Below are 24,045 nucleotides of genomic sequence, written 5' to 3'. Positions count from 1 at the left end.
TTCTAAATACTTTCTTTTTCTAATTTAGGCTGCTATATATTTGAAGCTTGTTTATCTCCTTGCTGCTTCTTCTTATGCTACTGCCAATTCACCGATGCTTAACTTTTCACCCTTACCCTACTTTTACAGTCTCTCATAGTGATTCAAAATGCCTAATGCCCCAACATCGCCCCCTCTTTTTTCAAAAACAGTGTGCACCATTGCTTCTAAGTGTGCTCTAACAAGGTGTAACAAGCAGGGTCCAAACACTAATCCTAATAAAAGCATTAAAATCAATCCATCAAAATGCACAATATTACTAGATAGCCATGGCCCCAATCCAAGTGACGCAAGCCATCCCTCAATTCCCAAACCTTCTTCTTCATTTAAATCGTGCAGGTGCTCCTGTAACTTCTTAATCTTTTCATGAATGGACACGGAGTGGTCAGAAAGATTCATACAACACATGCCTTCAAATTCATCACAACCATGTCCATGGGCCAATAATAAATAATCAATGGCAGCTTGGTTTTGCAAAACTGCATGATTCACACTAGATACATCAGCTGTAAGCTCATCTAATATTTGTGAAGTTATGTTAATTTCATTTTGCGCCCAGCAAGGTACTTGTTCTGCTAATACCATTGCTTTGCAAGCAGCTGCACCTGGCAAAATTGTGGCTACAACTACCTGCTTTAATTCTAACCAAAACACGGGGTTAGCCGGGTAATTGTTGCACTGTTACTCATGTACGTTACGCTTGGTTTTTCCCTTGTTCCTAATTTTGGCCAATTGTGATAGGTTTTGATGAAACAAAGTTAGTTGCCCGAGATAACAAGGACCTCCTGCTGGCATGGAATGCCATTCCATGCTCTATTTCCGCAGATTAAAAATATACCTCTTGGCAGCTTTAATGGCTTTGTTATACTGCTTCCATTGCATTTGGAATATAATTGCCCACATCTGCATCCACCAATTCAGAATCCAAAGTGACCCACAAATACCGGTTTATGTGTAGTTGGTCTGAGTGCAGTGGTTCAAATGAGAACCATCCACCTGTTTTATTTCCAATACTGGCATTGCTGCAACCAACAATATCAATTCCCTCTGGTGGGGAGTTAAGAGTGATGTTAAGGGCAAGGATGATATGGCATTGCCACCCTCCATCAAGTTGGCTGTGGGTAAAGCCAACAGTAGTTTCATTGACCTCCCATACCATTTGGGTTTCATTCTGCACAGAAACATTATTCACAAAGCCATTAAATTCAGAGGGTTGCCAAGTTGGTACTCCAAATAAACAGGTTTTAAAGGGGCTGTTAACATTTCCCATACTTAAACACATTGAAGATTGTCCTGTCTGATTTGCTATGGTTATCCACACATTCTCCTAAGGGCCAAAGTGTGTTATTAGTTTAGTTCCCGTTGTCAGCTTGTTTGTTACCCCAATATTAATAAGAAGCATAAAGACCTCCCTCATCGACATGTTTTTACAACAATATACAAAGCTCTACTAGCTGTCGTAGTAGCCCTCAAAGTTCCTAACTTCATAAAGGAATGTGCACCAAGCACACCCCCCAAACACTTGTTCTCTCCATCTGAGGGCTGCAAACGAGTCTTTCCTCTCTGGCACCACTTCTCCCAGTCTTTTGCTACATATCCTTTCTCTGTTCCTCTCTGTCCTTTGTGTCTGCTTTCTTCTCTTCTTTGTTCTTGGATGATGTTGAAGGTCCTAAAAAAGGCTTCACCCACTTCGCCGGGATCCAAAGTGTTTCACCACCTGTAACGATACAAGCATAACCTCTCCCCCAGGTTAATAACTGACATGGACCTTCCCATTTCTGTTTCCCTTGTTCCTACACCTGCACATTAATAAAAAATTGAGAAAAATCTTGGGCATTTCCTTGCCCATGAATTTCCACTGGTGTTGCTTCCCCTCGATCCCCAACCGGATTTTTCCAATTCAAAACATAGCAGACTTTCATGAGTACATCTTGGGGGGCAGGAGCGTCTCCCCCTCTTTTTTCAAAACAGCAACAAGATGTTTAAGGTCTTGATGTCAACGTTCAACTATGGCCTGACCAGTACAGTTATACAGGATCCCCGTATGATGCTTAATTGCCCAAGTGTTCAAAAATATTTCACAAGCATGGCTGCGATATGCTGGGGCGTTATCAGTTTTAATTTCATGAGGCACACCCATTACTGCAAAGGCTGATGGCCAATGGCGTCGAACAAAAGAAAAAGCTACTGAATGCGCAGCCGTGGCCCACACCATTTTACTACAAGTATCTATGGTCACATGAACGTAGCGCTGTTTGCCAAACTAATTTCGGTTACATCTGTATGCCAAATTCCTCGGGGTTGTAAGCCTCTGGGATTAAGGTAAAGTGGGAATCCGCACACAGTCTGGGCAAGAAGCGATGATCGCTTGTGCATCACTTCAAGGCAGTTAAAACTCCTGTTGCAAGGCCCGGGCAGATTGGTGAAAAAATTTATGAGATTCCATGGCTTGTTGTATTTTTACAGGCTTCTCTATAGGTGCTGATACTGCTGCATCAATGATTCGATTGCTTTCAGCCATACATCCAAGCCAGGAGGTATGACTCCGAATGTGTGAGCACCAAATAGGAAGTGTTCGTTCCGCCAAGAGACCAGAAATTTGACACAGTATTAGATGAACAGCTTCATTGGTAGATAATCCAATTATAGCAAAGTCCAATCTTGGTAACAAACCAGCTACATATTGAGAATCTGTAATTAAGTTGACAGCTTTATCCTTATGATCTAATAATGCAATGAATACAGCCTTCAACTCTAATTCTTGAACAGAATGATCCTTTTCCTGACAAAGTTTTTGGTGTCAGTCCTCATTGTGATACCAGGCATAACCGTACTTGCCCGTACGTCCACTGGCATCAGTAAACAAAGTTTTTGCTTGTGGTGTAGGTTGCTCTGCAATTATAGTTCTTCTAACAACTTCAAACCGGGTTTTAAACAGCGGGTGGGCAGGATAATGAGTGTCCATATCCAGCCCATATCACAAACAGTATACTTGATTGGAACCATTCTTCCACCAAATCCCTGGTTTTCCATGGCAATAGTACTTTCTTAGGCTCAGTTCCAAATACTTGTCTCACTCTTCTCCTGGCTTTCAAAATTAAGTTTCCAGTCCAATCACATAATGTAGATACTGTTCGCGTTGGCCTTGCAGTAGTAAATACCCATTCCAGGATTAAAACAGTTCTCTTACGAGTCACCGGACAAATAACAGCCACTGTAGGAAAATGAGTACCATATACTGCAATCTGAATCGGTAAATTAGGATCATACTGATATGTTTGGGTCGTACTTAAAGCATGCTCTAGTTCCTTTAAAGCTTGCCGAGTTTGATCATTGTGTTGCCGTGGCTCCGCAGGATTCTTGGAATCTTTTAATAGGTCTAACAAAGGCTGTATTTGTTCTGTGGTGATACCACACCATGTTCAAACCCACTGAATGTCACCCATCAATTTCAGCACATCATTTATTGTCTGCTGTTATCTGAAGTTTTTTAGGTCGAATTCTGCTAGGTGTCACAGACATAGCAAGATAGGTCCATGGAGCCTGTCTTTGAACTTTTTCTTCTGCTATAGCTAGTCCAAACTCCTTCAACTTCTGTAATAACTGTTGTTCATGTGACGTTGGTAATTTGTGGAGGCTATCAAAAGATCATCCATCTAATGATACACCATGGTCTTTCTTCCAAGGTTGTAATGCAAGATCCACATGCCACTGGCATATAGTAGGGGAATTCTTCATTCCTTGAGGCAATACAGTCCACTCATAATGATGTGCTGGAGCACTGTTAATCACTTCAGGTACAGTGAATGCAAATTTCTCCATATCATCAGGATGCAGCAGTATCAGAAAAAACCAATAATAAACAAGTGATATTTCCGGGGTAATGCAACAAGAGAGGGAAGCCCAGGCTGAAGTGCTCCCATGTCCTTCATGATCGCATTCACTTGCCTCAAATCATGTAAAAATCTCAATTTTCCGGATTTTTTCTTTATAACAAATACTGGTGTATTCCAAGGACTGGTAGAAGGCCGAATGTGTCCTTGCTGGAGTTGTTCACTCACAAGTTCCTTTAAGGCCTCTATTTTCTCATGGGGTAGCGGCCACTGGGGTACCCATACAGGCTTGTCAGTTAGCCATTGCAATTGAATGATGGGGAGGCCATGACTCCCAATGGCTGCTTCACAAAAGGCGCAGCTTGTAAAACCATGCCCCATTGAGACAGCAGGTCCTGGCCAGCAACACATAGATTGGTATCCATTACAAAGGGTTGGGTAATCGCAATATTCCCTTCAATGTCTGTGAACCAGTAATGATCTTTCGCCTGATAAGTCTGGGCTTGACCTCCTATTCCCAACAATTGGCCTGAAAAATCAAGGGCCAGTGAGGTGACCAGCATGAGTAAGATAAAATAGTAACATCGGAGCTAGTACCGAGTAACATAATAATTGCTTTCAGTCCCTGAAGTTGAGCCAAATCCTCTCTGGCTTTGTTAGTGATGGTTACTTCCACCTTTGGCCTTTCCAAAGTTATCTTTTGGGTTAATAGCATGAGATTGTCTCCCATACTGCCGAAGCCCTTATCTTGATGCTCGGATGGTTGCGACTTAGGCACTTGTGGAAAGAATGGCACTAATTGCGCGACTTTGCTTCCTTCTGGAATCATTACCAGAGGTATGAAAAGCTTAACCATTATTTTAATTATGCCAGTATAGTCTGTATCTATTACTCCAGGGAGAACAAATATTCCTCACTTACTCATACTTGATTGTCCAACCAGCAAAGCGGCAAGTCCGTGTCCTAGCTGTCCAGATGTTGTAGATTCAACAAGGTGGACTTGCTCATCATTGATGGTTACTGTTCTTGCCATGGCCAGATCGACTCCTGTGCTTCCTCTTGTAGCTGCGAAGAGGTCATTGAGGCAGCCAGAGCCTGCGGGTTTTGTGGCGAGTATTTTGTTCCCCGTGCTCACCCCATGGCCCTTCCCATTTCCCGAGAAAGTGGTGCTGGTAGTATTTCCAAGGGGGGGGTACCATCCTTTTTAAACCGAGAGTGTCATTCTCTAGCCTGATGGCCAAATTTCTTGCACCGGCGACAAGTCCCAGTGAAACCCGCTGGCGGGGACTGTTCTTTCTTTCGAATTCTTTGAGGGCAGTTCATTTTCCAATGACCTGGTTGCCCACAAGCAAAACAATTTGGTTCTTGATCCCCTCGTCCCTGGATAGGCATTTGCTTTAGTGCAACTGCCATAGCATCAGCATGGATTTTTGCCTTTATTTTCTTCTCCTCTAGGGGGGCTCAGTCACATGCCTCAATCAATTGTGTAAGGGAGGCTCCGGCAGGCTGACTAGTAATTATACAGCGGCAAGTAGCATTAGCATTCTGCATGACTATTTCTTTTAACATTATCAATTTAGCATCTTCAGGGAGACTAGCCGCATCAAGAGCATCCCTGACTTTGTCAACAAAAGTAATAAAAAGCTCTTCTGCTCCTTGCATGATTTTTAAATATAGTCGGCATGGTTTTCCAATTTGTGGCATAGCTGCGAATGCTTCCAGAGCAGCAGCTTTTGATTGCCCTAAAATTCATGGGTGTAATGCTGCCTGCCTCTGGGAGTCCCGATATTGCCACTTTTTTTCAACAACTATATACAGCTTTCCCAGGTTATTTTCATGACATTGGTAGGTTATACACATCCAGCTGATGAAGAATTTATTTTGCATCTTTTTGAAATTGTACCAGAGCTTTGATTAATTTATCATGTAAGAATACCAGCTGGGAACCATGGTCTCTCCTGGAGCCTTTGGCAGAAGGTGCCTGGTGAGACCCGAGGCCAACCTCTGGGATTCTGGAGCAGAAGTTACCGAGGGTCTGAAGCCAATTACACTCCCACAGAGAAGGAAATCCTGGCTGCCTAGGAAGAAGTTCAAGCTGCCTCAGAGGTGATTGCCACGGAAGCACAGCTTCTCCTGGCACTCCGACTGCCAGTGCTGGGGTGGATATTTAAAGGCAAGGCTCCCTCTACTCACCATGCCACAAACGCCACATGGAGCAAGTGGTTTGCCCTCATCACACAGCCCGCCCGTATTGACAACCCGAACTGCCCCGGGATTTTGGAGATAATTACAAACTGGCCAGAAAGTGAAGATTTTGGTCTCGCTGATGAAGAGGAGCAGAAGCAAGTGACCCGGGCTGAAGAAGCTGCACCATACAACCAGCTGCCAGCAGATGAAACACGCTACACCCTTTTCACAGATCGTTCCTGCCGCATTGTGGGGATGAACCGGAAGTGGAAAGCTGCCGTATGGAGCCCCACACGACAGGTTGCACAAGCTACTGAAGGAGAAGGTGGATCGAGTCAACTTGCTGAACTCAAAGCTGTTCAGCTGGCCTTGGACATTGCTGAAAGAGAGAAATAGCCACAGCTCTACCTTTACACTGATTCGAGGATGGTAGCCAATGCTCTGTGGGGTTGGCTGGAAAGGTGGAAAAAGGCTGACTGGCAATGTAGAGAAAAAAAATCTGGGCTGCTGATGAGTGGAAAGACATTGCCACTCGGGTAGAGAAGCTACCTGTGGAAGTTGGTCATGTGGATGCCCATGTTCCCAAGAGTCGGGCTAATGAAGAGCACCAACACAACAAGCAAGTAGATCAGGCAGCACAGATAAATGTGTCAAAGATAGACTTAGATTGGGAACACAAGGGAGAAGTGTTCCTGGCTCGATGGGCCCATGATGCCTCAGGTCTTTGGGGCAGAGACGCCACCTATAAGTGGGCACGAGACCAAAGGGTGGATCTAACCATGGACAGCATCTCTCAGGTTATTCATGACTGTGACACTTGTGCTGCCATCAAGCAAGCCAAGTGGGTGAAGCCCCTCTGGTATGGGGGGCGGTGGTCCAAATATAAGTATGGAGAGGCCTGGCAGATTGACTATTTCACCCTGCCTCAGACCCGCCAAGGCAAGCCCTACATGCTGACCGTGGTGGAAGCCACAACTGGATGGTTGGAGACCTATCCTGTGCCCCACGCCACTGCTCGGAACACCATCCTGGGCCTGGAAAAGCAAGTCCTCTGGAGGCATGACACCCCTGAGAGAATCAAGTCTGACAATGGGACTCATTTCTAGAACGGCCTTATCAACGCCTGGGCCAGAGAACATGGCATTGAATGGATATATCATATCCCTTACCATGCACTAGCAGCTGTGAAATTTGAACGGTGCAACGGCCTGCTCAAGACTACTCTGAAGGCACTTGGTGGGGGGACTTTCAAGAACTGGGAAGCAAACTTAGTAAAGGGCACCTGGACGGTCAACACTCGAGAGTCCATCAATCACGCTGGTCCTGCCCAATCTGAACCCTTGCACACTGTGGATGGAGATGAAGTCCCTGTAGTACACATGAAAGGCATTTTAGGAAAGACTGTTTGGTTTAGTCCCACCTTGGGCAAGGACAAACCCATCTATGGGATTGTCTTTGCTCAAGGACCTGGTTATACTTGGTTACACCTGGTGAGCAATGCAGAAAGATGGGGAAACCCATTGTGTACTGCAGGGAAACTGAATTTTAAGTGAAAACTGTGTGTAAGGTTTCATTATGCAGATGGTAATAGAATAAGGGGAGGACAATGTGATGTGGCTAAAAATGTGTATTCTATCACTGTCTCTTAAAACCGGGTGAGTAGTGATTCCTTATCTCCGTGGCACATACCATCTGCTACTGGTCCATCTTTAAGACAAGATGGGGCAATCATCACTATCTTTTCGACAACCCATCCTCCCTCCAGGAAAATATCATCTGCTGCTGGCCCATTAAGTTCCACTGTATGACTGATAAAATTACATCATCCCACTGGGAGATGCTCCAGCCAGGGGGAGGAACCAAGCCTTTCCTACCTAGACAAAAAACTGAGATTTTGGACAGCAAATTATTTTCTTTCCACTGGATTCCAGAGGAAAAGCCGGACCTTTCCACAGCATATCTGGACCTTCAGAGGAAAACTGCACCCTTTTACAAGAGCACTGCTTCAGCTGAACCACATCTGCCACTGCAGGAGGACTGTATCCATCATTTAATGGGACTGCTACCCACACTGTGACTGACTGGGTGTCAGGTTGTATTCTGACTTTGTCAGGGTTGGGATTGTTCTTTGTAATACTGTATTTCTATTTTAATTTTCCTAGTAAAGAACTGTTAATCCTAATTGCCATATCTTTGCCTGAGAGCCCCTTAATTTCAAAATTATAATAATTTGGAGGGAGGGGGTTTACATTCTCCATTTCAAAGACAAGCTTCTGCCTTTATTGGCAGACATATGTCCTTCAAACCAGGATAGGCACATCATCTCAAACCAAAAAAAGAACCAACAAAAACTAACCGCACAGGATTGTTTCTAGATGCCTATTTGTTAGAAGTAATTTTAAAAATCATACTTTCAGCTTCATATGTTCTCTGTGCTCATTTATGGTGCTTCAGTTTTTTCTTGCTTTCATGCTACTCCCTCTCTTGTGCCAGAGTAAGGATTTATGTGGTGGCAGGTGAAGTAGATTTAAAAACTCCATGTTAAATTTAAGCACAAAAAAGCAGGGGGGTTTTAATTTGAATCTGCATCATGAAACTGATCTCATTTATTAAACAGCTGTATAGATCAAGGAAGATGGAAATGTAGGGAGGAACAGAATGGGTGGAGGAAGGCTAGATTACTTCTTTTGATATCACTGCAGACCTGCAACATTTTACAGAGCATGAGAAGTTACAGACAATGAGTGGACTGATTTTTAGAGCACAGTGAATTAACATATTGTCAAAATTACTGTCAGGCCCTTACAATGCATCATAGATAACCAAATCTGGTTTTAAAGAAGAAAAATAATTTTATTAAAGGAGCAGTGGTTTGTCTCATAAATCACTAATTGGTAAATCCCTTCAATTAAATCCTGTTATGTAACTTTTAAAACAAATTCCTTTATTTAAAGAGTTTTTTTGAAACTCTATGTAAATCAATACATACTAATTAAGATATATTATTAGATCTTTAACATTTTTTCTGTCAATCAAAGTACAAATACTTAAAGGTAATGTAGTAATTTCCAATTTATATGCATATTTCCATTAGTTACCAGTCCAGCCAAGTGTCTGGATTCTATCCATGTAAATGCAACATTTATCTTTCCTGTACAAATGATTTTTGAATGGTACTGCATTGCAAATTGTGTGTTGCAGCAAAATATCTGCAAAACTATATCTCAAAAAAAAAAAAACTTGGAGATATCTTTTAACATTTAGAGATGAATGTGGTTTTTACCACTCAGATTAAATATGATTTAGGTAGAAGTAACTAAAGGTTTTTCAAAGGCATTTAGAATGCTTTTCTTTCTTAGTATGAAGGTTTTAAGGCATTTGTAGAGAAAATTCTGAAGTACCTTTCTGAAGATTTAAAGCAAATTTTCACATTTCCTGTTGCTCAGAGACGATAAGGAACAACGGTTGTAGCAAAGCATATAACGACTTGGAAAATACCTGTATTTCTCTTCGTTCTTAAACAGAAAATGTTTATTTTCTAACACCTTTCCTGTAAATCAGATCTCTTACTAAGAAGCAAATTTGGTAAAGGTTTGTTTTATTGAGGTGGTATCTATATCAAATCAAAGAAAAATCTGTGTTAAATGGGTCAGTTCAGGGGTCACATAATTTACAGTGAGCATTCTAGTTTGTTGACAGGAACTCGGGTTTCTTTAAATTAAACTATTTCTATCTTAGGAATTTTCTCTGTAGTACACCTGTGACTAACAATTGGAGAGTGTAATTCAATTCTTTGCATAAAGTACACTTCTTAATGGACAAATGGATAAAATATGTAATATGAAAAAATGGCATAAAAATCTACTACACGAGAGCTCTTCTAAAAGCTGTTTGGTTTATCTATGTAGATACATTTGGTCATTTTTTGTCTGCAGCAAAGACAAATGATGCTGCAGGCATGCCCTGCTCCACAGAAAGCAGAAACTTTCTGGAATTTCATTAGATAGGCTGACTGTTCTGTGGAGTAAAACTGGTGACCAAAAGTATGAGCGTATGTGTTGTTGCGTTCCCTAACTACTGTAAATACAAAGTTAGTTGTAATTATTAGTAACTTCACTAGAGGTTTGCACAATTGTATCAATGACATAACATTCAAGACAGGCAAGTGCTGGCCATGAAATCTCATGTTACCTTTACTACTTGCGATTATGCTGTCAGTCACTTGTGTTTAGGTTCAGGTGTTGTGCCTCTAACTCTAACACTTTCGTGAAGTATTTCTCAGTAGCTAAGAATGCCTTCAGAACAAAGAGGGTGAGTAGGAGGATTAGTGTGAGCTTGTGATAAGACATCTTCACACTTCCATCTCTTCTAATTCTGTGTGATAGAACAGCTTATCAAATGATTAAGACATAGGGATGTAAAAGGATGGCAATCTTGGATTCAACTTAATTATCTCAGCAAAAATAATAATGGAGTGGTTTTAAAATGCTTAAAGTACCAACAGAAAGAAGCAAAATAGATTCTATCAGCATCTGCATGAGGCAGTGCTTGAGGCTCTCTCCTTAACCGAGTGATCTGAGAGGTTTCACACAAAGGACTTAACTCCTCTGTGTGCTGGCTGATGGATCCCGTGCTTCTGAGACCAAATAATTTAAATAGGAACATCCTTTCAGTTTCTCCTAAAGTTCTCAAGACAATTCTACCAAATTCCTAAGCTTCTGCTCTGTTGACCTAGACAGCAGCCAAATGCCATCCATCTCTCCACCCAGGTTCAATAGCAGCACTTGGAAGCTGCTTTTTGAATTTAGATCTAACATTGGAAAACAGCTCTCCAAAGAGACATGCATGCTCAGACATCTAGGCAATAGATTCTGGATTCAGATTATGAGGGAATGATGTTATTAGCTCTGCTAAGCACCAATGAGCCTACTTCAAGTATCACAGAATTGATAGGGTTTGAAGGGGCCTCTGGAGATCATCTAGTCCAACTCTCTTGTCAAGTTAGATTCACCTCCAGCAGATGATGCAGGAACATTTCCAGATGGGTTTTGAAGGTCTCCAGGGACGGAGATGCCATAACCTCTGTTGAAGTGCTCAGCCACCCTCAACATAAAGAAGTTCTTCCTCATGCTGAAGTGAAATTTCTTATGTTTTAGTTTATGCCCATTGCTTCTCGTCCTCTCACTGTGCACCACTGAAAAGAGTCTGGCACCATCCCCTTGGCACCTGCCTTTGTCATATTTGTATGTATTAATGAGATTTTCTCCCAGTCTTTTCTTCTCTGGAATAAACAGGCCGAGCTCCTGCAGCCACTTCTCATGAGAGATGCTTCCAAGTACTGGAAGACCACAACAAAGTCTCCCCAGAGTCTTCTCCAGGCTGAAAACCCTCAGCTCTCAGTGTCTCTTCAGAGGAGAAGTGGCTCCAGGCCACTGATCACCTTGCAGCTTGTATCATTAAGGAACTACCTCTAATTTTAATTTGTAAGATCGGAAGAGATTTAAAATGGCACTTCTAGCTTGCGAGTTTTCCATGTAGGCAGACAGAGACGGCAGGAAGCTTTCTTAATTGCAGGGTTCCTAAAGTCGGGCTCTATTCCCCGCACCACCTCTCGGCTCAAGCGCGCACAACAGAGGCCGCCTTGGGCCGGGCCTCTCCTGGCAGGTCGCGGCTCCTCCCCGCCGCTCTGACTCACGGGCCAGCCCCACATAGAAAAACTCCGCAGCCGGTGCCGAACTGGGGACGTCCGCTGTGAGGGAGCAGGGGGGCGGGCACGGAATAAAATGCTCACTCAGAGGGGACCGGAGCCTTCGGGGCGGGCGGCCGGGCTTGAGTGCAGTCCCCTCCAAGGAATTAACGACGGCCCCGCTATCCTGTCGCGGACGGCGATTTGCCTGGGTAGCCACCGCCCTTCCACTTTTCCTTTCCTCATTCCTTCCCGGAGCTGGTGGTTTCGGCGAAGAGGGCGTGGAGCCCGCCTGGCCCCTCCCCGGAGAAACTTTCCGCCGCCACCGGCTCCAGGTAGGGGCTGGTCCCACTGGGGCGGGAGCCGGGAGGGGCGGTGGCGGCTGGGACGTGCCACGCACTGAGTTTCGGGGGCGGTGCGACGCCGCTCTGCTCCGTCGGTGGGCAGGATGGGCTGTCAGGCCGGAGTCAACCCTGGCCGAGCAGCTGCCGTCTGTCGCAAGGCCGCCGCGCTCTGAGGGCAGTATGTAGGTCAGTGGAAGTAATGCCCGCCTAATCCCCTTTATCTTTTTGGCTTGGCTTTTCCGCTGCTGGCTTTTAGGGGCGACCCTTGGGCAGCGTTGGTCGCAAACTTCTGGGAGAGAAAGGACCTAGGATTCACGCCGGGCTATGTGAGCGGGTGAGTGCCGAGGTGAGAATATGGGATACGAGCTTTTTTTCCCGAAGGCTTTTCTTCCCGAGTGTGACGCCCAACGGAGTGCCAGGTATTCCTGCGTAGGGCCATCAACCCCGTGACCCTGTGCATGTGCGCTTAGTTTGGGTTCACACTTCTATTTTAACAGGTTAATTAATACTGATTATTTCTTTGCGTCACTCACCGAATCACTGAAGACTATTTTGGTTTGTGCTTTGGATGCCATAGGAAAGTAGAGGTCTCGGCAACTTCGGGGCCTGGGTAACGGGAGAAGGCAGTGCGCCCTGACAGAGTGATTACTGTATTGCTTTCCCTGGTCTTTGAGGAAATATTAGCAAGGTCATGTGAACCTTTCTGTCGCACAAGGCTGTTGGTAGCAACTTGGCATGATTGAATTGCTGCATGTGGACAAATATATAGGTGCTGGCAGGTGCCCACTGTCTGCTGGGATGTCATGTGTTAGGCCAGCCTGCCAGTATAGGAGTTTGCCAGGTTGGGGCATGTGGTTTCTTGAGAAAGGCTAAGGCATACTCAGTGGTATTTGGGAATTTTTATTTCAGTATGATTTTTGTCTTCCCTGGGCTGTTTGATTGGTTTTGTGATTAGCATTAACGTAGCTCATGCAGTGATGATAAGATGAAAAAATGCATAAAATGATTGTGTAATTTTGTATGCCACCCTATTACTTGTGATTGAACTGAATCAGACTTCAGAATCTGCCAGTGCCCTCTCTGCCTTGGTATTTTCTGTTGATCTATGTGAAATTGATGCTGTGCAAGAGTTTATAGTTGCATTTTCCTTTAGTTCAACAGTGTTTTTATTCCCCCATATAGCAGTAAGAAAGATCTAGGGTCTCATCTTAGTGGGCAAACATGAGGTTTTAATTTTGTTTTCATTTTCAGAGAGAAGAGGTATTGTTAATAAATTGTCCATTCAAGGAGATCTCTCATGCACCAGTAAGGTAGTAGTTAGGTCATGCAGACTCATGTCTCTGCACTCTGCTGGTTTTACATCATAATTTCTACAAGTAAACCTTTTAGAAAAAATGTTGATTAAAAAGGTTTGTGATACCTGAAGGAGTGATGTCAAATTGTGTTTTTCACATTATCTGTGGTGCTTTATTTCTGCTGGGGTGTGTGTGTACATGAGATCTGCCTGATCTGAAACTCATCTGAGAATTAGGACCTAATGCTGTAATTTGTTTCTTCCTCTCTGGCTCTGCTTTAATTAACATGGAAGGTCAAAGGGAGAAGGGAAAGACAGAAAAACTTACAGTCCATAAATTATATATAATTATAGGGCAAGATTGTATCAGTGGGATATTTATGTGAGGATGGCACTGGTGAAACTCATGGAACATCCAAATGCCTTTTCCTCTTATCTGTCTTAATCAAAACAAATGTTTTTAATGGACTTTTGCTAACAGCTGTTTTAGTCTCTTTATTTACCCATGGTGATGGATGATATGTGCTTTGAGAAAGAAGCAAATCCTATTAGAATGATGAACAATATGTGGACAATGCCCATGGAAGAAACTTAGCTTTATGAAGATAGCTTCCTTTATTCTTCTTTAAACTTTACTGTGTCTGAGCTATATGGTAGTGCTGGTAAAAACTGGATTGTCCTCTGTAAGGGTTTTGAGTTGCTTTTCTTGCTTTTTTAGGGGGGTTTTATTCCTCTAAATGGGATATAAACCTTCATAGAATCTGAAGCCAAGAAAACCAAAATTGGAGAAACTGCTGCTATTGTGGTTTTATTTGATCCTGGCATGAAACTGAGTTTTAGAAATCTGTAGCTATGTTTTCTCTTCAGAAAGATTATCATGATGCATTGATGCCTGTGAAGCTTAAGTCTCCAGATTTACGGACTTCAGTGCCATCTGAAGCAACAGTTTCTCTGTTCAACTGTACATTAAAGGATTATTAAGATTACTTTGATATGCATAGTTTTAAGACTTCTTTTTAACAAAGAATTTATTCACAACTGCTGCTGTTCCTCCCTTTCCATATCTTTAGTTATTATATATAGATGCTGCTTTTTGATGCCTGTAGAAGGTTTCAGAAGATGTCCAAATTTTAGTTAGTCTGATGGGAATTTTGATTAGCTCAATAATATTTGAGTAGCATACTTGACTTTTTAAAGATGCAGTTCTCCACATCCTGATCTGATGTTACTGTGAGCAGTAGTTTCCCTTAGACATGAGAGAGATGTATTCTCTCTCTCTTTCTTCCTTGGCATATTTAGTGTACTTGGTGTGTTTGTGGTGTTTGTTATGTGTTGCTGAGAACGAGGCTTTTTTGACCTCTTGTTCAGTCATCATTTTTGGTAAGAATTTTATAACTACATTTTGGTTTACAGACAAGCTCTCAGACTCTTCTACTCAGACACGCTGGCTTGGCATTGTTACCTTAGTTACGCTCTCTTCTCAGCCTAACGGGATAGGTCAGTTTTATACTAAATAGCTGTCACCCCAGCAAAATAGTCAAGAGCTGTATCCTCATCAGAATAAGCACCAGGAAAGAGCGCATCAGGGAAGGCTCTTAGCAGAACAGTTTTTTTTGTGACCTGCTTTTGGATGTGTTTCAGGTAATGAGGTACACAACAGCCTATACTTTTAGTATAGATGCCTATACTTTTGGTATGTTATGGTTGCACTTTTAAAGCTCTGATAGTACTGAGTAAAGACAAACAATCTTGGGGTGCTTTCAGAAGAAGCTACAGAGGTCTGCACTGGTCAAAAGTTGGAGTATGAGTAACCTAGAAATCTTGAAATTTTTTATGATGCTATTTGCAATGCAGTATAGTGGCCAAATAAAGACATGTTAGTAGATGCTGGCATGGCTGCTTTGTCAGAATGTCTGTATCTTTAAAACTCGCACAAACAGCTTACAGGAAACAGTGCCTTTTCCTGATCTGATTAATTTATTTGGAAAGTAGATCTAGGACCTCATTGTGTCATGGGTAGGAGGTCAGTTGGACCTGGATCAAGTTGCTGAGGTTGCACCTCAAATCCTGGGTCCAGTTCTGGGCCCCTCACAAGAAGGACATTGAGGTTCTGGAGCATGTCCAGAGGAGGACAGTAAAGCTGGTGAAGGGTTTAGAGTGAGTCCTGTGAGGGGTGTCTGAGGGATCTGGGGGTGTGTAGCCTGAAGGAAAGGAGGCTTAGGGGGCTTCCTTACCACCCTCTACAACTGCCTGAAAGGAGCTTGTGACCAGGTGGATATTGGTCTCTTCTCCAAGGCAACCAACAACAGAGGAAATGACCTCAAGCTGTGCCAGGGAGGTTCAGGCTGGACATCAGGAGAAATTTCTTCACTGAATAGGTGCTTAAGCATTAGCATGGGCTGTCCACTGAAGGAGTGGAGTCACCATCCTTTCCAACCTTAATAATTCTTTGATTCTAGTGAATTAAAAAAAACAGTTTTGAATGCATTTTTAGTGTGTACAATAAGTGCTTCTGGCTTAATATCACTCTGTAATACATATGTACACACAGCAATACATTTTAAAGATTTAAACATTTAAAGCTTTAACTGTGGAAGTGCTGTGATGGTAAGGAAGCATTCACCAGCTGAAAGTAGTATTATGAACACTGAGGAGGTTTGGGACTGCAGCTTCCCTTGCTTTTTGTTGTAGGCATTGATCATAAGACTTCCTGTTAGTACAGGTAGGTATCTCTCAGTTGGGGACTCAGTGGTAGTATTCCAAGAATGCTTTGCATGTTAAACCATGCAAAATTCCTATCTAAGGTGTGATCCTGAAGAGCATGTCCAGGTGTGGCAATTCCATGTGTTTGAATTGATACAGAGCAGGCAAGATAAGAACTGGTGAGAGTGGTGATACAGGCTCAAGGCATGTGAAGACATAATCTAAGAATGTGTTACCTATGATGTCAAGTGGGATTACCTTTAATTAGCCAAGGAAAGTGTAGAAATATGACACAAGCATAGCTCTTTGCATGCAGGAGGCTCAGCATATAGCTGGGATTTTGACTCAGATGATTTCTGAACCAAATGTAGCACCTTTTCCTAGCAGTTGGAAAATTTGCCCTGAAAAGTATTCTGTTTCAACCTGTTGTGGCTTCCCATGGGTGGTGAGTAATTGAGAAATCGGTGACTTAATTATCTTTTTCTTTTCCTTAAAAAAAGGTTAAATTTTTATGCAATACTGAATTGCCTATGTGTACAGTAATGTTAGACCATGACAGTTAATTCTGATCTAAACATAATGAGCATGGTGTTATCTGCTTTGTGTGAGAACATACATAGCGTAGCTAGAGTAGTGCTAAAAGCATGAAGCAAATTCTGATAATATAGTTTTTGCCATTTAGCTTTTGAAGCACAGTCAAATGTTTTTTTCCCTTGTACCTCTACTGTAGTCTCCAAGCATATGACAGACACAGTTTTGTTTATTTGAACATTCACATGCCTTGGAAGAACTTTTTTTTTTTGTTTTTAAAGACAGCAAAACTGTGTGGTAATAAAAATGCGATAGATTGTTTGAATGAGTAACTGTTACTGAAAGACAGTTGTGCCCATTATCCTTCTGATTCTAGCTCATTTTTGCATGTTACCTGTATTGTATTTTGGTGAAGGGTAAGATTTCTTTCTGAAATTTTTTATATGGAAAGACTATTCTAGTAATAATGGAGTTTGCCTGTGGAACTGATCCAATGATGCCCTCGAACAAGCTCACAATGGGAAGGATTTCCTAGTGGACATGAGAAAAAAACAACTTTTAAAGTACTGGCAGTTTTTATATTCCAGTAAACCTTTGGATTGTAACTTAAATTTAGCTGTTGGCTAACAGTTGAAGAGTTAAACTGCTGAAGAATCAATATCGCTTGCATTCACAAAATCTTTTGTATAACCTTTTATACCCTTGAGCAGGAGGAAAGAGAATATGATACTTTTGAGTTAGTTTTATTAACAATTAACAGTTAATATAATTGTAATAATGACATTATTTTCAGATGTTTAGGTTTTTTTATATGCTAGTCAGAGAGCTGTGGTTAAAAAATTGATGCTATGCAGCCAAGTCCAAAAAGTAGTATGTTTTGTTATTGAATTGTGTTAATGCATTTTGCTGTGGTCAGCTCCTGTCCTAATGCAGCAAACCTGAGAGGCAGAGATTACTTGGCTTTCTGCTTCATCACTGTGCTGGCATTACACTGAGTAGTGCTTCTGTAAGCACGAGTACCTTAAATATACAAGGGAAGAAGGAAGCCTGAATAGGGAGATGTGCCTTTCATAATTACAAATTGAAGGTGGAACATCAGTAAGTTGCTACACTGGACCCATGGTTCTTAGTAAATAGAACTGTGCTGCTTCCTTTTTGCACGTTTGTGGCATTTTTACACTTCACCTGTACCATAAATATGTTTTAGTTCAGTGTTATAAATTCTGTATTCCTGTAAGAAACAGAAGGTCAAAAAGTTTATCTCTCCTTTTGAGGAACTCATTGGTTTCCAGTGCTGGACTTTGCAAGAAGTGCATGCCTCCAACCACAGCATGATGTCAATTTGTTTTGGAAGTGAGAGCTCTGTTCCTCTCTGTGAGTGGAATTAGAATTGTGCTGGTTTCTCTGCCTTGCATGCCTTGCCAAGGTAAGCTGACAGCAGGTGCTGAGCAGCCAAAAATTTTACTGCAAACCATAAAGATCTTCAGAATAATCTCTGTTGCTCCTTTGTTTGTTTTTTTGTTTTTTTTTTTTAGGTTTTTTTTTTTTTTTTGTTTTTGTTTTGTTTTTTGGATCTGATGTTGTTCTCAAATAACCCAATGTCCTTGGAATGCCCTTGGTATGATTGGGATTATTTCTTTCTTTTTCTTTATTTTTTTTTTTCCCTTTTAGTTGGCCATTCTGCCATTCAGTATGGAAGCAGAGAGCACTAAGCACATAGTCAGCAGTAGGTGTAACAGGATAATTTCCTTTCTGAATTGCTGATTTGCATTAAGAATAATTATGCTTGCCTTCTTGAAGTGGTTCCAGGTAAACAACTAGAAAGTTCTTTATTGCCTTCTTGAAACATATTCATAGGATGAGAAGTCTGTGAAGTGAGTACATTTTGAATGGAGGAAAATCATGGAGAGCAGAAACTGATTTGCCTTTGCAATGATTCTGTTCATAATATTTTGGTCCCAGGATTGTGAACAACACCGAAAGACATTTCCATAAACTTGCTGCCAGATAACACAGAGGTTTTTTTATGGCTGTCTGTGGTTGCATCTGCTTTCAGCATATTTTGCTGCCATTATTTTTTACAGAGGTGAGGTTTGCCAGCAACAGCCCGGTGCTTATAGGTTCCTGACTTGCTAATGCTGATAAAGCAGAATACACAGTAGTATTGAGATTCTTTTGAATAATTTCCTTTGGCTGGATAGGGCTAGGTTTGTTTTCCTTGCATGCCAGTGGAATCCTTGGACTTGGAGAACTTTTTTTTTCCTCTCACAAGAATTTTTATTGTTAGGAAAAAAAAAAAAATTCAGAGAGCAACAACTAAGGCAGTATAGCAAAAAATGCATTTATAATGCATGCTTATTTGCAAATTATATCTTTTGCTAGTAGTGTTTTTAGCAACTTATATTCAATAGCTGAAATATTACTATTTGATTTTGATGTAGCAGCAAGTGAGGGGGGCAAAATTTTGTTGTATTGGCAGAAAGGCATATTCTGTTACTAGTGTACATTTGTTTTGCGAATTTGTTTTTGAAGATTTAAGAGGCATCAAGTCAATAGCAGCATTTCAGGAGCACTTGACATTGGACTTGGTGTCAGGAGACAATGTAGTCTAATCAGATACAATTCAAAGTGCACTTAAATATTCTGAGATAAAAATATGTTTTGTTCAGAAACAGGAATATTGGAATCTGTGGGAAATGCTAATGCAGAAATTGAAACTATTCTTCCACAGAGGAAAATATGAAATGTAGTGAGAGGCTGGCTTGGCTACTAGTGAGCTCTTCATCAAACAAAAGGAGGGAAAGTAATTCCCAGCTGGATTGCCAAGGACCAGTGTAAAAATAAAACACACACATGTATAATTAAAATGCAACATTCATAATGGCCAACTCAAAAAGAATAATGAAAAATCATTGTAGAAATCTGAAGTTAGTAAGAAGAAAGTCAGAGGAGGTTTGCTCCTGCTTGCCGAGTGTAGCTGTGGACATAGAATGAAAAGCAGGCTGAGGTCTTTTTCTGTTTGTTTCTTCACCTCAGGTCTGATAAAAGATACTGGGACTTGAAGGTGAACATGATGTCTAAGTGTGTTGGGTTGATGTGGCTAGAAATGTGTATTCTATCACCATCTCTTAAAACTGGGTGGGTAGTGATTCCTTATCTCCGTGGCACGTACTATCTGTTAATGGTCCATCTTTAAGACAAGATGGGGCAATCATCACTATCTTTTCGACAACCCATCCTCCCTCCAGGAAAATATCATCTGCTGCTGGCCCATTAAGTTCCACTGTATGACTGATAAAATTACATCATCCCACTGGGAGATGCTCCAGCCAGGGGGAGGAACCAAGCCTTTCCTACCTAGACAAAAAACTGAGATTTTGGACAGCAAATTATTTTCTTTCCACTGGATTCCAGAGGAAAAGCTGGACCTTTCCACAGCATATCTGGACCTTCAGAGGAAAACTGCACCCTTTTACAAGAGCACTGCTTCAGCTGAACCACATCTGCCACTGCAGGAGGACTGTATCCATCATTTAATGGGACTGCTACCCACACTGTGACTGACTGGGTGTCAGGTTGTATTCTGACTTTGTCAGGGTTGGGATTGTTCTTTGTAATACTGTATTTCTATTTTAATTTTCCTAGTAAAGAACTGTTAATCCTAATTGCCATATCTTTGCCTGAGAGCCCCTTAATTTCAAAATTATAATAATTTGGAGGGAGGGGGTTTACATTCTCCATTTCAAAGACAAGCTTCTGCCTTTATTGGCAGACATATGTCCTTCAAACCAAGACACTAAGGCAAATGCTAAAACCCTAAGCTGGTGTGAATAAAGAGTTTTAGAGCAGTTAGGTAAGTTTAAGTTTGAATTGTTTGCAAAAACACTGTTCAAAGAGTAAGGACTGGCTGATGTAATCCTTGAGTTGCTGCAGTTACTTAACTCATGGAGGGTATGTGTAATACTGTGCCACTGAGAAGAGGAATTGTAGTATCTGTCTGTACAGGTGTCAGGGGCAAGGGGCAAGTAGAAATGTACAACTGTACAGTCAGTTGTTTATTTGTTCTAGTATTTTTATTGGGAATTAAACCCTCCCAAAGCAATAGAATATGACAAAGAAATGAGCAGTAGCCCATATTATTTTATTTTCAAGATTAAGCCATTAGTCTAATAGAATTTCTCTTTCCAAAAACATTTTTCCAGAAAAGGAGCAGTAGGTCTCTGGTAGCTTGACTCTGTGAGAGAAATTTTAAAAATTTAATTCTTATTAAAGAATGTCTGGGGGAATTGATTGTGGGCAAGTGCTAAATTGCTTGAAAAACATTGTTTTCCCTAGTATTGGACTCGTGTGATAGTGTTCTTGTTTAGGGGTGAGAGGTTTATTTTAGATAGATGCATGAAAGATTTATATATTTTAGTAGACAACAAGAATAATAGAGTTAATATTGCTACAGAATTGTAACATTAGAGAATATCATACCAAGTTACTGTCAAACATGATTGAATTCTACTCTTAGAAGATTTAGTTTTTTTTAAAAGGAGCTGGTTATTAAGTTGGGGCTGTAGTTTGTATTGCAAAACCCTATATCACAGTTCCTTATTTCAAACACAGCAACGCTTCTTTAAAGTAATTTCTGCCTCCTTGTAGATGGAGCAATTGGAGAAGGCTAGAAGGAGCAAATGCTTCTCCCTGAGGCTTGCTTCAGTTAACCTTAAGGACCTTTCTGGTTCTTATTGTGGGATTCTATGTCTGCATCACACATGTGTAAATGTTCTACAAGTTAAATGAAGTAATCTTTCCAACAATATGGATAGTGTCATGTTTAGAAGATAAAATTAATTTAAAAATAATTTAAAAGGAAAAAAGGTAATATGAACCCATTGGAGGGAGTCTGGAGAAGAGCATTAAAAATACCTGGGTGTCTGGAGGAATGACTAAATGAACTTGGAGCTGTTATTTTGGCTTCAAAGAAGTGAAGAAGATAGTGGAGAAATGAGAATGTGAGAATTTGTCTAAGTTCAGTGATCCGTTTTCTTTCCTTGCTTGGTAAGACGTTGCATTGGAATATATTATCAGAAAAAGCTGTGTATGATTTTAAGAACAGGGAATGAAAGCAGCTGTGAGTTGTGACAGAAACATGATGTGTGTTACCATGACACAGGGGGAAGGGCTAGATGACTTTGATGTGATTTTTTTTATCCTTTAATTGCGAAAAGGAGATGGTTGCTGTGGTGCAGCACTATGTGTAAAATCCAGGGAGAACATAGTATTGAGAGTTTATTTTCTTGACACCTCTGCTCCTATATTTCAACTGACAAGGTGGATCCAGAAGCTATCAAAACATTATGCCTCTTTCTCTGTTGGATGGTTTTTTTTTTTTCCCTCTTCTCACCTGCATGGAGTGGATGAGGGAGACGTGTAACTTTGCAATGTTGTGCCTGTTGAAAAGTAGCTAGAACTCCTTGTTAGAGATAACAACGTGAAAGTATGACTGTGAACATGGCTATGTGCACACTGGCTCTGCAGGAGCAAATCCTAGAACAGGGAGTGCAAGGAAACGTGGTATGAAGATGCCTGGATTAGCTTTGTCATATTTGTGTGGTGTTGCATCCAAGCCATTGGAGTTTTACTGTTTCCAGACCTGCATGAGTCTGCTATGCGGACTTAAGCAACTGGTGCTTAACTGGTGAAAATTTGTAAGACTCTTTCATGTAACCTGCTGTATGTTGCAATCAGCCCTCTATTGTGCTGCCCTTGCAGCCTATATTTATTTGAATGCATTAATTCTTTAATTTATTTGTCCAGTAACAGTCCAAAATAGAAGGTGCTCTTCACTGCAAGATACCTCTTGTCCAAATGATAGGGATAGCAACAGTGACATTAAACAAAGGTTTTAATTTCAGCTGCATGTTATTGGGCAAAACTGTGAATAGTAGAAGAAAAACAGAGGTTTGAGGAAGTTCTGCAGTGTCAACTGATCTTTAAATCAAAAGCAAATAGGCACATTTTAATGTAAAATTAGCAGTTGAGAAGATTTCTGGTTTGTTATTTATGGAGTGAAGTCTCTCTCTGTTCCCCCTCATTACCAGCCAGGATACAGAATGCAAATGAGTGTTTTTTTTAATCTGGTGCCTTGTGTTGCCTGCTTTTAAAAAGCTGTGTATTTGATGCAAAGGCAAAATATTTGCTCTTCCAAGAATGTTATATAAGGCAAGACTGCGCTTGGCCGTAATGCTTTGTCAGTGCCTACAAAGAGATCCCAGTGTCGGTGCTCTCTGGAGATAAAGATGTATTATTTCCTATCTGGTGATACTGAACTGGTGTTACTGTGTGATTAATATGACTCTCATGGGCCACAACTATAGGAAGCTCTCCATTCAATTGTGCCCATGTTTATTTAATTGCAGCTTTTAAAAATAATATTAAATTGAAACTTGCTAAATTATTCAAATTTTTGTTCTTTCATGTACTAGACTGAGTCTTCTTTTGCACTCTAACCTAAGCAGTGTCTGTGAGGATTTGGTTTTATGTGGATTTTTGGTTTTTTTTTCCAAATTATTTCAGAAGCTAAAGTCACTTAGGTTCTCGACATTTTTTCATGTCTTGGTGTGAAGTTTTCAGATTCAGATTTTTTTTTTTTTTAACATATGTTTGATCAGGGAATCATTCCATGTTCAGAATGCCTTCTCTCTAAAACTGCATTTCATAAAGATTAACTGCATATCAGAGAAATTATTAGTAGCCTACAAAAGATTTGTGATTTTCTTTATTGCCTTGGTTTTAGTAAGAATGATTCATTGAGTCAGTCTTGCAGGACTTTGAAGCTGAAACACTGACTAAGTTTGGATAATATAGCACAACTGTGATTTTTTATTAAGCATATACTTGAAAACATGTACTAGCCATGTCAGAAAAGGGATTATCCCTCATGTGACTGTTCTTCACTGGTTTCAGTCTCTTGTACCAATTTTCAATTTCAGGCTTGTGGTTCTAGATAAAAGATGATATTTAGATGGAAGCATGCTGGAATCTTTAAAACAAATGTAGTGAGAGGTTTTGCCCTCTCCCAATGTCCCCTTAAATCTGTTCACTTAAAGCCCCTCCACAGATGCTTACTGCATACTCCTTTCCCACATCTGCTGGAAAGAATGATTTCTAGAGAGGCTGTGGGTTACCTTTAGGACTCTAGTTTGGACTCTGGGTAGGGGCAATTTCTCCTTTAATTTTCCCCCCTGTTCCTCTTTTCTGTTCCCTGTGATGGATTATTTAATACGTAGTAAATGGAAATAAAAACACCAGGCGGATCAACTTGCAAACTTCAAACGTGAGGCTGTCATTTTGACGATACCTATTTTGTTGCGTGCATGACAGTAGTTTTTAAGCTACAATGCAAGTTAAAGAAGATAATCTAAGGGAGAAAATAATAGT

General features: G+C 41.1%; 1 protein-coding gene across 2 annotated transcripts in view; it reads left to right on the top strand.

The window, feature by feature from the left end:
• Positions 1 to 10,871: 10,871 nt before the first annotated feature.
• Positions 10,872 to 24,045, top strand: part of LOC306801885 (FHF complex subunit HOOK-interacting protein 1A-like) — a 93,906-nt gene continuing 80,732 nt past the window's right edge. Inside the window, exon 1 of one of the 2 annotated variants that reach the window (XM_079305394.1) lies at positions 10,872 to 12,080. The gene's annotated coding sequence lies outside the window, so the exon portion shown is untranslated. Of the gene's footprint in view, positions 12,081 to 12,299; positions 12,509 to 24,045 lie in introns of those variants that run through there. The other variant, XM_079305393.1, reaches the window with a different exon arrangement.

Source organism: Erithacus rubecula, assembly GCF_903797595.1.
Source record: "Erithacus rubecula genome assembly, chromosome: 5".
Classification (NCBI taxonomy): domain Eukaryota; kingdom Metazoa; phylum Chordata; class Aves; order Passeriformes; family Muscicapidae; genus Erithacus; species Erithacus rubecula.
The sequence above is the reverse complement of the archived record's forward strand: the minus strand, read 5'-3'. Positions and strand labels throughout refer to the sequence as shown.